Raw genomic sequence first — 13,332 nt, forward strand, 5'->3', positions numbered from 1 at the left:
TATCCGGATACCAAAGCCACAGAGCACTACAAGGAAGGAAAACTACAGAGGAATATCCCTTATGAATATCGATGCAAAAATCTTCAAGAAAATATAACCAAGCTGAATTCAGCAGCACATTAAAAGGATTATACACCATGGCCAAGTGGGATTTATTCCTGCAGTGCAAAGATGCTTCAACATACGAAAGTCAATCATACAATACACCCATTAACAAAATAAAGGGGGGGAAATCACACGATTATCTCAACTGGTGCAGAAAAGCATTTGACAAAATTCAGTGCCCTTTCATGGATTAAAACACTGAACAAATTAGGAATAGACAAAAACTACTAAACATAGTGAAGGTCATATGCGAAAAACCTACAGCTAACATCGCACTCAGTGGTGAAAGACTGAGAGCTTTTCCTCTAAAATCAGAAGCAAGACCAGAATGTTATTTTTTACCATTTCTGTTCCACAGAGTATTGAAAGTTCTAGACTGTTTTAGTCAGTTTGGGCTGCTGTAACAGGACACCATAAACTGGGTGGCTTAAACAACAGACATTTATTTCTCACAGTTCTGGATTCTGGGAAATCTAAGGTCAAGGTGTCAGACAATTTGGCTCCTGGTGAGGACTCTCTTTTTGGTTTGCAGATGGTCTTCTCCTTGCTGTTTTTTGCATTACTGAGAGAGAAATCATCTCTCTTGTGCCTTTTTAAAAAAAAAAAATGAGGATATGAATCTCATTCATGAGGATTCCAAGACCGAATTACCTCTCAAAGGATCCACTTCCAAATATTAGCACACTGAGGATTAGGGCTTCAACATATGAGTTTGGTGCAGGGGTGGGGTGGGGGGTTGGAAATTATCCTATAATATAGACATAGCAATTAGGCAAGAAAAAGAAAAGATATTTAAATTGGAAAAGAAGACGTAAAATTGTTATCTATTCACAGAAGGCATGATTTTACATGTAGAAAACCCTGAAAATTTTACACACACACACACACACACACACAGAGAAGAAAAACTATTACTAGTATATAATTTCAGCAAAGCTGCTGAATACAAAATCAACACACAAAATTTGTCTGCTTTTCTATACACTTACAGTAAACAATCCAAAAAGGAAATTTAAAAATCAATTTAATTTACAATGGTGTTGAAAATAATGACATTAAGGAATTAACTTAACCAAGGAGGTGAAAATCTCAGTTTTTTTTTTAAATTGAAGTACAGTCGATTACAATGTGTCTGTCTGTGGTGTACAGCACAATGTCCCAGTCATGCATATACATGCATATATCCATTTTTCATATTTTTTCCATTAAAGATTATTACAAGATATTGAACATAGTTCCCTATGCTGTATGGAAGAAACTTTTTTAAAATCCATTTTTATATATACTGGCTAACATCTTTAAATTACAAATTCCCAAATTGATCCCCTCCCACCCCCTTTCCCCTGTAACCATAAGATTGTTTACTAAGTCTGCCAGTCTATTTCTGCTTTGTAGATGAGTTCATAGTGCCCCCCCCCACTTTTTTTTGGACACTACATACGAGTGGCATCATATGGTATGTTATTTTTCTTTCTCCTTCTGGCTTACTTCACTTAGAATGACAGTCTCTAGGTCCATCCATGTTGCTGCAAATGCCATTATTTTTCTTTTTTATGGCTGAGTAGTATTCCATTATATATAACATCACGACTTCTTTATCTCATCATCTGTCAATGGACATTTAGGTTGCTTCCATGTCTTGGCTACTGTATACAGTGCTGCTATGAACATTGGGTTCATGTGTCTTTTCGACTTAGAGGTCCCTCTGGATGTATAAGGAGGTGAAAAGCTTGTACTTAAAACTGTAAAACATTGTTGAAAGAAATTAGAGGTAAATGGAGGTACATCCCACATTCAGTTGTCATATTTTTAAGACGTCACTACTACCCAAAGGGGTCTATAGAGTCAATAAAATTCCTATCAAAGTCTCAACAATGTTGTTTGCAGAAATAAAAAAATACCATCCTAAAATTCATATGAAATTTAAGGGACTCTAAATAGCTCCAAAAATCATGAAAAAGAAGACCAAATTTGGAGCGCTCACACTTTTGGATTTTAAAACTTACACAAAAAGTTACAGAAGTCAAAACAGTGTGGTACTGGTACAGACATATAGACCAACAGGTGGGACAGAGAGCTCAGAAATAAGCCCACAAGTACATGGTCAAATATTTTTGACAAGTATACTAAAAGCACTCTAGGGGAAAAAAATCTTATTTTCAACAAATGGTGGTGAGAAAACTGGGTATCCACATGCGAAAGAATTAATTCAGACCTTTACTTAATACTATACACAAAATTAACTCAAAATGGACCAAAGACCAAAGCATAAGAGCAAAGGCTATAAAACACTTAAAAGAAAATATTAGGGGCAATATTTCATGACATTAGATTTGGAATATCTTGGATATGACACCAGAATCACAGGGAATGAAAGAATAAATAGATAGATACCACCAAAATTTAAAACTAGTTGCATAAAAACAATGCCAACACACTGAAAAGGCACCCCACAGAATGAGAGGAAATATCTGCAAGTCGCATACCTGATAAGGGACTGCTATTCAGAACACATAAAGTGTCCCCGAAGCCCAACAGCAACAACAAATGAACAACTCAATTCAAAAACGGGCAAAGGTCTTGAACAGACATTTCTCCAAAGAAGGCTATACAGATGGCCAGTAAATACATAAAGTCCAGAGTCACTAACCATTAAGGAGATGCACGTCAGAATCACGAGGTTCCATGCCACAGCACTAAGACGACTGTTATTTTAAAAATCCAAAATGCAGAAAACAACAGGTGTTGGTGAGAATGGGCAGAAATTGGAGCTTTTGCCCATTGCTGATGAGAATGTGAAATGGCGCAGACACTATTGGCACAATATGGCAGTTCCTCCAATAGTTAAACATGGAATCACCGTATGATCCAGCAGCTCCACTTTTGAGTATATACACAAAAGGGCTGAAATCAGGGACTTGAACAGGTATTTGTACACCTGTAAGTTTATAGCAGCTTTATCCCCAGCAGCCAAAAGGTGGAAGCAATGCAAGCGACCATCAACAGATGAGTTCAGATTCACGCTACAACATGGATGAACCTTAAAGATGTTATGTCCAGTTAAATAAACCAGATATAAAAGGGTAAATAGGCAATTCACATGAAATGTCCAGAATAGGCAAATCTATATAGACCAATAGCAAATTAGTGGTTGCCTCAGGCTGGGGAGATGGGCTTGGGAACCGGGACTGGCTGCCAGTAGGCACTAGGTTTCTTTCAGGTAATTAAAAATGTTCTACAATTAGATGATGATGATGGTTGCACAATTCTGTGAATACACTAAAAACCATTGCATTTTACACTTCAAAAGGGTGAATATTATGGCAAATAAATTCTATCTCAATAATACTGTTGGGGGAAAATGCTGAGAAGATTTTACAAAAATAAACTTTATATACTTAGAATTTCAGTAGAGGGACAGAAGTCAGTTCCTGGATCCCTTCCCAGACTCAGATCACCTCCTCTCATCCACTCCCAGCCTCAGCTTTTGTCACTTGTTCTTATTTTTGCCTTTGCTCAGGCCACAAAGGACTCTTGCTCTTTTCTCCCTGTTGGCAGTTAGATACCGTCTGTTCCGACTCCTGGGCGTGTTAGCTCTGAGGCTCGGCTCTGGGCGCATGCTGGGGCTTCCTGAACAGCCGCTTCCTTCTCCCTCTCTGGGCTTCGTCAGAACCTCTTCTCCCCTCGTGACTAGCTGTATAAACTGGGGAGTTTTCTTAAATCTTTAAAACTTGGCTTCCTTCCTCATCTGCAAAATGGATAGATAATATTCGTACTAATTTCCTAGGGTTTGTGAGAATCAAACAAAACACTGAAATGCATCTGAAGCACTTAGCGGAGTCCCTGGGCCATCCTAGTGCATAGTAAGTGCCTTTATCCTTTGATTTTTCTAAGGCAGAACACTTTCCTACTTTTGTTTTTTAGGGTGTCACTGCCAATGACAACAGAGTAATTGTACAAAGTTCCTGTCGTGTATTTAAAAAGAACATCTCACTCTATGGTTTCTGACTCTTCAAATGTGTGGTAGGCAGACAAACGCCCTCCCTGCAAAGATGTCCACATCCCAGTCCTCCTGGTATCTGCAGCTATGTTCCCCCAATGGCTAAAGGGGCTTTGCAGGCGTGCTGAAGGTTAGGAACCCTGAGCTGGGGAGAGTGCCTTGGCTCAGTCCTTGCAAGTGGAAGACGACAGAAGAGTGGTTGGAAAGATGCAACGTGAGAAGTGCCACTCCTTTAATGATGGAGGAAGGGCGCCACAAGCCAAGGAGCCCGGTGGCTTGTCGAAGCTAGGAATAGCCCTCGGCTCACAGCAAGAAAACAGAAGCCTGGGACCTACAACTGCGAGGAACCAAATCAGGAGGAAGAAGATTTTCCCTACAACCTCCGAAAAGGAATGTAGCCTGCGATACGTTGATTTTATTCTTGTAAACATCATGTCAGATTTCTGATCTACAGAACTGTAAGCTAATGAATTTGTTGTTTTAAGCTACAAAGTTTGTGGTAATTTTAGGGCAGAAACTAATACAAAATATTTATTGAGCGAGAGGCACAAGGCCAGGTGGGCTGAGGGAGGTGGGGAAGGGCAGGAGCATAACCTTTACGCTCTGGGGGAGAGAAGTCGTCTGGCTGGAGAAATACTAACTAGTGGTGATGCGACGTTTAGTGTGCTCTGAATGCAGAGCAGGGGAACTAACCCACATGGAGGGCACAGGAAATTTATGATATTTCAGGGAGTCATGACAGTATGACACCTGGGAACTTCAGAGACTTCTGTTCTCAGCTCTTTTTTCTCATAGTAAGCATCCAGTTACTCTCTGTCCTTGGATATAGTCTTTCACTCCCATTTTTCTAAGGCTTCTCTACCCAACTGGAAGAAGCCACCAGTGTAATTTGCATCTCTGGGGGCCTTCAACAAGTTCACTAGCCCTCTGCCTGCCCCTGAACGATTCCTTTTATGGAATTTCATTTAGCAGGTTGGGAGCACTAAGACCTCAGACTTAAGCTATAAAACTTGAGAATATAATCCAGTAACACAAAGAGCCAAGTGTTAGATTGGAAGGAGGACTTTCTATTCTTTTTTCATGAGAAGTGACTTGAGATGAACAAAGGTTAGTCTTGGCCATAGTTTTAACTTGTTCTCGTGTGCTTGTATGGATGTGTAACAGTCTGCCTAAAGAGCAGAATAAGGTGGATCATATTTTTTTAAAATAAACGTTTTATTTTAGAGTAGGTTTAGATTTATGAAAAAACTGCAAAGACAGTGCAAAAAGGGGCCCTACTTCCCCCATTGTTTTAAATCTACTATCTGTCCATCTGTCTATTATAGAAGTAGAGTTGATGTACGATAGTGTATGTTGCAGATGTGCAGAGTGATGACTCACGACTTTTAAAGGCTATATTCCATCTGCAGTTACTGTAAAATGTTGGCTGTGTTCCCCACGTTGTGCAGGCTATCCTCGTCGCTTATTGTGTACCTAACAGTTTGCAAGCCTTAATCTCCTGCTTCCGTGTTGCCCCCCCACCCTCCCTCTCCCCACAGGTAACCACTAGTTTGTTCTCTATATTGGCGGGTCTGCCTCCTTTTGTTATATTTGTTCGTTTGTTGTATGCTTTAGATTCCACATATTAGTGATATCGTACAGTGTTTGTCTTTCTCTGACTATAATATCCCCCATCGTTAACATCCTACAAAACCATAGTACATTTGTCAAAACTAGGAAACCAACACTGGTACATTACTGTTAACTGAACTCCACATTGTACCCAGATTTCACTAATCTCCCACTGACATCTTTCATCTGTTCCAGAATCCCACCCAGGAGACCACAGTTACACGTAGTCGTTGCCTCTGGCCTGCGATGGGCTCGCAGACTTTCTTTGTTTTCGATAACCTCGGAAGTTTTGAGGAGCATTGGTCAGATATTTGTAGAAATGTTCCTCAGTTTGGGTCTGTCTGATGTTTGCTCATGGTTGGACTGTGGCTATGGGCTTTTGGAAGGAAGACCGCAGAGTCACGTGCCGCTCTTATCAGTCATGTCAGGATCACGTGCTCTCAGTGTGACTTACGAGTGCTGATGGTCTTGACCACCTGACTGAAGCAGTGCTTTCCAGATGCCCTCACTGTGGACCACACCTGCCTTGCCTGTGTTCTTCTCTTTGGAAGCAAGTCATCAAGCAAAGTCCATGCTCAAGAGGAGGCTGGGACAGGGGAGGATTAAGCTGTACTTCCTGGAGGGCAAAGTATCGACATAAATTATTTGTAATTCTTCTGTGTGGAAGAGCCTCCCTTCCTTCCTTGTTCTTCCTTCCTTCCTTCCTTCCTTCCTTCCTTCCTTCCTTCCTTCCTTCCTTCCTTCTTTCTTTCTTCTTTCTTGCTTGCTTGCTTGCTTGCTTGCTTGCTTCACTTATTTATTTACTCATTACCACTTTTTTTAATCAGTATGGATTCGTGGGTATTTATTTCACACTTTGGGTTATAATCCAGGACTGTGTTATTTATTTTGTTGCTCAAAGTTTTCCAAATTTGGTCTTCAGGAGATCTTTCAGTTTGGCTCCCATGTCCCTTTGACAAGTTCGAATCAGTTTATTTCTTGAGTACTTCCTTTCTTACTGGCACTGCTAGATGCTACAGAGTCACCTTGTATTTTCCCCATCATAACCCTAGAATTATCCTTTTCTCCAAAACACTTGTTCCTTTTATCAGAGAATGGTATTGTTAGAAATCACTATCTGAGTATGCTCATTGCTACTATAGTCCCACTGCTTCTAGGCTCTCTTAGTAGACAGGACGTGTGTGTGTGTGTGTAAACCCATGTATACACAAATATCTATAATTTCTTTATCTATGCATCTGTGTCTGTACTAAGCTAAGCAGGGTTCATCTTGATGTCTCCACCTCTAACCTAGTACCACATAGTTCATTCTAGGGAGTAATATTTGAAAAATTAAAAAATAATATCAGTTTCATCAAATCATCAATTTACATTTAGCACCACGGGCATCACCTTTCTCTCAAAACCTTCATATGACTCACATATTGCATAGAGACTCAAATATCAATTCTCAGCTTACACACCTATTTTTACAACTTTATTGACATTGACATAATTGATATACAATACATGGCACATCTGAAGTGTATAATTTGTTGTTTTGCTTCTGAAGCCATCACCACAAGTGAGTGAATAAATTTGTCCGACAACCCCCAAAGTTTCCTCATGCACCTTTTAGTAATTTCTCTCTCCTGCACCTCTCTGCCTGCCTTCCATCCCCAAGCAACCACTGAACTGATTTCTGTCATTAAAGATTAGTTTGTATTTTCTAGAATTTAAATAAATAGAATCATGGGTTTTTGTACTTTCTTGTCTGTGTGCTTTCACTCTGCATCATTATTTTGAGATTCATCTATGTTGTCGTATTTGTCAATATCAATTCCTCTGTTTGCAGATGACCTGATCCTACACATACAAACCCCTAAAGAATCCACAAGAAAACAAATGCAGTACAGTTGTAGGCTGCAAGTTCAACACACAAAAACTTTGTTGTGTCTCTATATGCCAGCAATAAACTACCAAAAAACAAAATTTAAAAATCAGTTTCATATACAGAAGCATCTAAAAAAGAACAAATACCTAGGAATAAACTTAACCAATGAGGCAAAAGACTTTACATTGAAAACTATAAAATATTGCTTAACGGAATTAAAGAAGACAAAAATAAGTAGAAAGCATCCCATGATTATGCACTAGAAGACTTAATCCCGTTAGGTGTCACTGCACCTGAAACAACCTACGGATCCAATAAAATCCCTTTCCACAGAAAAAGTTGATGCTCTTATTCATGGGAAGTGGCAAGCCCCCCCCCCAACTAGCCAAATAATCTTGAAAAAGTAAATTAAGTCGGAGAACTCACACTCCCTGAATTCAGAATTTACTGCAAAGCTACACTAATCAAAACAATGCGATACCGGCATAGGGGCAGATATACAGACAAATGAAAGAGACTCAAGTATCTAGAAATAAACCCCTATGTCCGTGACCAGCTGATTTTTGACCCGGTGCCAACTTCATTCAACAGAGGAGGAAATCGTGCCTTCAACAAACAGTGCAAGGAGAACTGGATTTCCATGTGTAAAAGAATGAAGCTCAACCCCTACTTTATACCACACACAAAAATTAACTCAAAATGGGCCAATGACTTGACTACAAGGGCTAAAATAATGCAACTCTTAGGAAAAAAACATAAAATCTTCACGACCTTGACTTTGTCAGCGGGTTCTCAGGTAAGACACCAAAGGCACAAGCAGCACACACACACACAAAATAGATAAACTGAATATCAAATTTCAGAAGTTTGTACATCAAAGGACACTGTTAAGAAAGTGAATGGGAGAAAAACATTTGCAAATCATATATTTGATAAGGAATTGATATCCAGAATAAATAAAGAACTCCTCCAACTCAACAATAAAAAGGTAAATAATACAATAAGTAAAATGGACAACGGACTTGAATAGACATTTCTCCAAAGAAGATACACAAAAGGCCAATAAGCACATGAAAAGGTTCTCAGCATCATTAATCACTAGAGAAATGCAAATCAAAATCAAAATGAGATACCACTTTACACCTGCCAGGATGACTATAATAAAAAAAAATAGAAAATTACAAGTGTTGGCAAGAATATGGAGAAATAAGAACCCTTTTACATTGCTGATAGGAAATTTAAAATGGTTTTGCCATTGTGGAAAATTTTGGTGGCTCCTCAAAAGATTAAACATACAATTACCACATTACCTAGAAATTTCAGTCCTAGGTATATACCCCCCAAAATTGAAAACAGGAACTTAAACAGATACTTTTATGCCAATGTTTATTGCAGCATTATTTACAATAGCCAAAAGGTGGAAACCATTCAAGAATTCGCCAGCAGATGTATGGATACATAAAATGTGGTGTATACATACAGTAGAATTTTTTTGGGCATAGAAAGGAATGAAATTCTGGTCATGCTACGACACAGACCAACCTTGAAAACAATATGCTAAATACAATAAGCCAGACACCAAGGGACAAAAAAATCATGATTCCTCTCATTTGCAACAACGAGAACAGGCAAACACAGAGAGACAGATGCAAATTAGAGATTATCAGGGCTGGGTGGGGCTGGGCAGTGAGGATTCATTGCCCACTGGGTAAAAAGCTCTGTTTGGGGTACTTGAAGGAGTTTTGGAAACAGCGATGATGGGGGCACAACACCGAGAACGTATAAGCAGCACCACTGAACCTTATGCCGAAAATGTTTTTATGGTAAATTTCATGTTGTACGTATTTTCCACAATAAAAAAAGGAGAAGAAACAGCAGCCTCAAAAGGGAAAAGAAAGGGGATGTGTTATTTTTCCAGGCACAACTCTCAGCTGCTATTGTACTGGAGGTCTCAAACAATCGATTCTTGTCTTCTGTATCGGTGGCAGATCACACTAACTTTACCAGGAGTTCTAGGGACTGAGTTGCTTACCACTTATGTGAGAGCTTTCTTTGTCTTCCTGCTCTGTCTGCCTCAGGGTTGATGATGAGATCTGTTACTTTAACACTCCCCTCATTACTCCTGGTTGTACTGAGTGGATGGAAAGACCCAGAACTTTTGCTCTTCTTCCACAAAACACTCAAGCTATCTCCCAGTCCCAGCTGAACCAAAGCAGAAAGACGAGTCACTGAAGCTTCCTCAAACTGGCCTGTCTGGCAAACATGTGTGATCACAAATCATCTCCAAGGAAGATGCATTTCAATTCTGCTAGAATGAACTGGGTCAGGAGAGCTTTTCTCGAGAGAGAATGCACAATGGCAAACATTTTGCAACCTAACTCAGGAAAGTCAGAAAGACAGATATACAATCACAAGGAGAGGTTCCCCTAAACCGTGGGTAAGAAGGCTTCTGAGATCCTGGCTGTGCTGCAGTCGTTGGGTGTGCCACAAGTAGGAGAAATACACAATAAGTGTAAATGTTAATTGGTACTCAGCAGAGTGCCACGCAAGGCCAGGTTGCTCAAAGATGTACAGATGTAGCCGAGATAATAATATTGAAATTATTTATCTTCTTAACAGAGACAGAACTTAGGTCAGAGCATTTAGCAGATACAATGGTGATAAGATGGCAGGAGAAGAAAAATGGGAAAAGAGAAAGAATGTTAATGTTGTAAGCGGGACAACGTCACCTCAGAACTTATGTTCAAGGCATAGTGTTCAATAAAGTTCAAATGTTATTTTGTGCTTAAGGAATAAAATAGAGGAAAACGTTGAAAGAGGGGGATGTTTATCTGTAACCTGAGCAGGCTAAGAAACAGAATTCTGTTTTGACATTTGAGATAATTAAAACCTTATAAAGATTTTATAAAATTTCACTGTAATTTTTTCTCTAAACTGACAAAATCATCAAGTCTTTAAAAAATAGAGTGCTGAGAGAGAAGCAATTTTCCATATTGCTGATGGGAAAATACACTAGTGACACAACTATAGAGGGAAATTGGGTAACACTTCCCAAATTTCAAATGCAGGTACCCTCTGAGCAGCAATCTTACTTTTAGGAATTTATCCTAAAGATACATTTCACAGGTGTGAAATAATATATGTGTAAAGTTATTTATTGAAGCAGTATTTGTTCCAGCAAAGAATCTGGAAACAACTCAAATGCCCATTAGTTACGGTTTGCTTAAATAACTGTGGCATGCACACTCACACACACACACACACACACACACACACGCAGAGGAACACTACATAGCCAAATGCATAACAATAAAGTTGACAGAGAAGGGTTACCAAAAATATTGTTAAGTGAAAAAAGAAAAACGAATAAATGTGTGTAGTGTGTTAACTTTTTCTTAAAAAATAGGATAGAAGAACATACATGATACAGGTTTGCTGACATGTGCATAAGCAACTGAAGTGTTTCTGGAATTACACACGAAATTTGGAGAACGTGGGTTGCTTTTTGGAGCGAAACTGAGTAGAGATAAGAGGAATACTTTTCATTGTACACCCTTTTTTTTTTTTGCATTTCAAGTTTACTATCTGCTTGTTCTAATCAAATAAAAGTGGATCAAAGTGAAATTTTTGAAATAGGAGACTACCTTCCGTGCAGTAAGGTTCTAACTCAGCAGGTCTCGTCATCTAGACTCGTACTTCCCAAAGGAAGGTCGGGCCCCTGCCCGGCTCCCAGGAGACAGTCTCTAAGCCTTGTCAGTTAAGAGTGTCATTGTTCACCTGAGGCCACATCAGATAGTTTATGCTGATACCATGATGTATGGTGGGGACCTTGGAACATGTGGAATCAGCTTACTTCTTGAGGGAATGGAGACAAAAGTCAGCCACGTAGTCATCCAGGTCTACATGACTGACCCCCAATAAAAACCCTGGACATAAAGGCTTAGCTGAGCTTACCCTGTTGGCAGTATTATCTATATGGTGTCATGCATCATTGTTGGAAAAATTAAATGTTATCAAAAAGACTCCAGTGGGAGGGGCCATCTGGAAACTTGCGCCTGGCCTCCTGAATTCTGCCGTATGTGCCCTTTTTTTTGCTGACTTTAATCTGTATCCTTTGCTGTAGTAAATTGTAACCATAAATATAACAGCTTTGCCAAACTCCATAAGTTCTAATGACTCATGAAAACTCATTCTTTATTTTTTGTTGGATTTTTAAAATTGAATTATAATTAACATGAAATATTATATTAGTTCCAGGTGTACAATATAGAAATATAGTGATTCAAAATTTTTAGACATTATGAAATGATCACCACAATAAGTATACTTACCATGTATCCCCAAAGTTGTTACAATATTATTGACTATGTACCCTATGTTGTACGTTATATCCCTGTGACTTTTTGCTTTATAGCTGGAATTTTGTACCTCTTATTCCCCTTCATCCATTTTGTCTACCCATATTCTCCTCCCCTCTGGCAACCATCTGTTTGTTCTCTGTATCTATGAGTCTGTCTGTGTTTTGTTTTGTTTGTTTTGTTGTATAGATTCCACTTATAAGTGAAATCATATGGTATTTGCCTTTCTCTGGCTTATTTCATTTAACTTACTGTCTTCCAGGTCTACCCATGTTGCCTCAAATGGCGAGATTTTGCTCTTTTTAATGGATGAGTAATATTCCATTGTGTGTGTGTAAAAGTGAGTTGTGTGTGTGTACACGTCACATCTTCTTTATCCATTTACCTACCAGTAGACACTTAGGTTGCTTCCACAACCTGACTATTGTAAATAGTGCTACAAGGAACATAGTGGTGCATATATCTTTTTTGAATAAGTTTTTTATTTCTTTGTATGTATACCCAGAAGTGGGGTTCATGGGTCATGTCGTCATTCTGTTTTTAGTTTTTGAGGACCCGCCATACTGCTTTGCATACTGCTTTTGCACTAACAGTGCACCAGGTGCACCAGGGTACCCTTTTCTCCACATCCTCGCTAGCACTTATTTCCTGCCTTTTTGATAATGGCTATTCTGCCAGGTGTGAGGTGTACCTCACTGTGCTCTTGACTTGCATTTTGTTGACTATTAGTGGGTGCTGAGCACCTTTTCATGTGCCTGTTGGTCATCTGTACGACTTCTTTGGAAACTTGTCTATTCAGGTCTTCTGCTCTTTTTCTAACTGGATTGCTTGTGTTTTTTGATGTTGAGTTGTATAAGCTGTTTACATATTTTGGATATTAACCACTTACCAGTCTTATCATTTGCAAATATTTTCTCCCATTCAGTAGGTTGCCTTTTCATTTTGTTGATGGTTTCCTTTTACTGTACAAAACTTTTACATTTGATTAGGTCCCATTTGTTTATTTTAGCTTTTATTTCTTTTGCCTTGGGAGACGGATCTAAAAAATATTGCTACGATTTATGTCGAAGAGTATTCTGCCTATGTTTTCTTCTAGGAGTTTTATTGTTTCCAGTCTTACATTTAGGTCTTTAATCCATCTTGAATTTGTTTTTGTACATGGTGTTAGGGAATGCTCAAATTGTATTCTTTTACATGCAGCTGTCCGGTTTTCCCAGCACCACTTATTGATCAGATTGTCTTTTCTCCACTTGTCTTTTTGCCTCCTTTGTTGTAGATTAATTGACCATGAGCATGTCGGTTTATTCCTGGGCTGTCTATTCTGTTACATTGATCTATGTGTCTGTTTTTGTGCCAGTACCACACTGTTTTGATGACTGTAGCTT

This window comes from Vicugna pacos, chromosome 20 (genome assembly GCF_048564905.1).
Source record: "Vicugna pacos chromosome 20, VicPac4, whole genome shotgun sequence".
NCBI lineage: Eukaryota > Metazoa > Chordata > Mammalia > Artiodactyla > Camelidae > Vicugna > Vicugna pacos.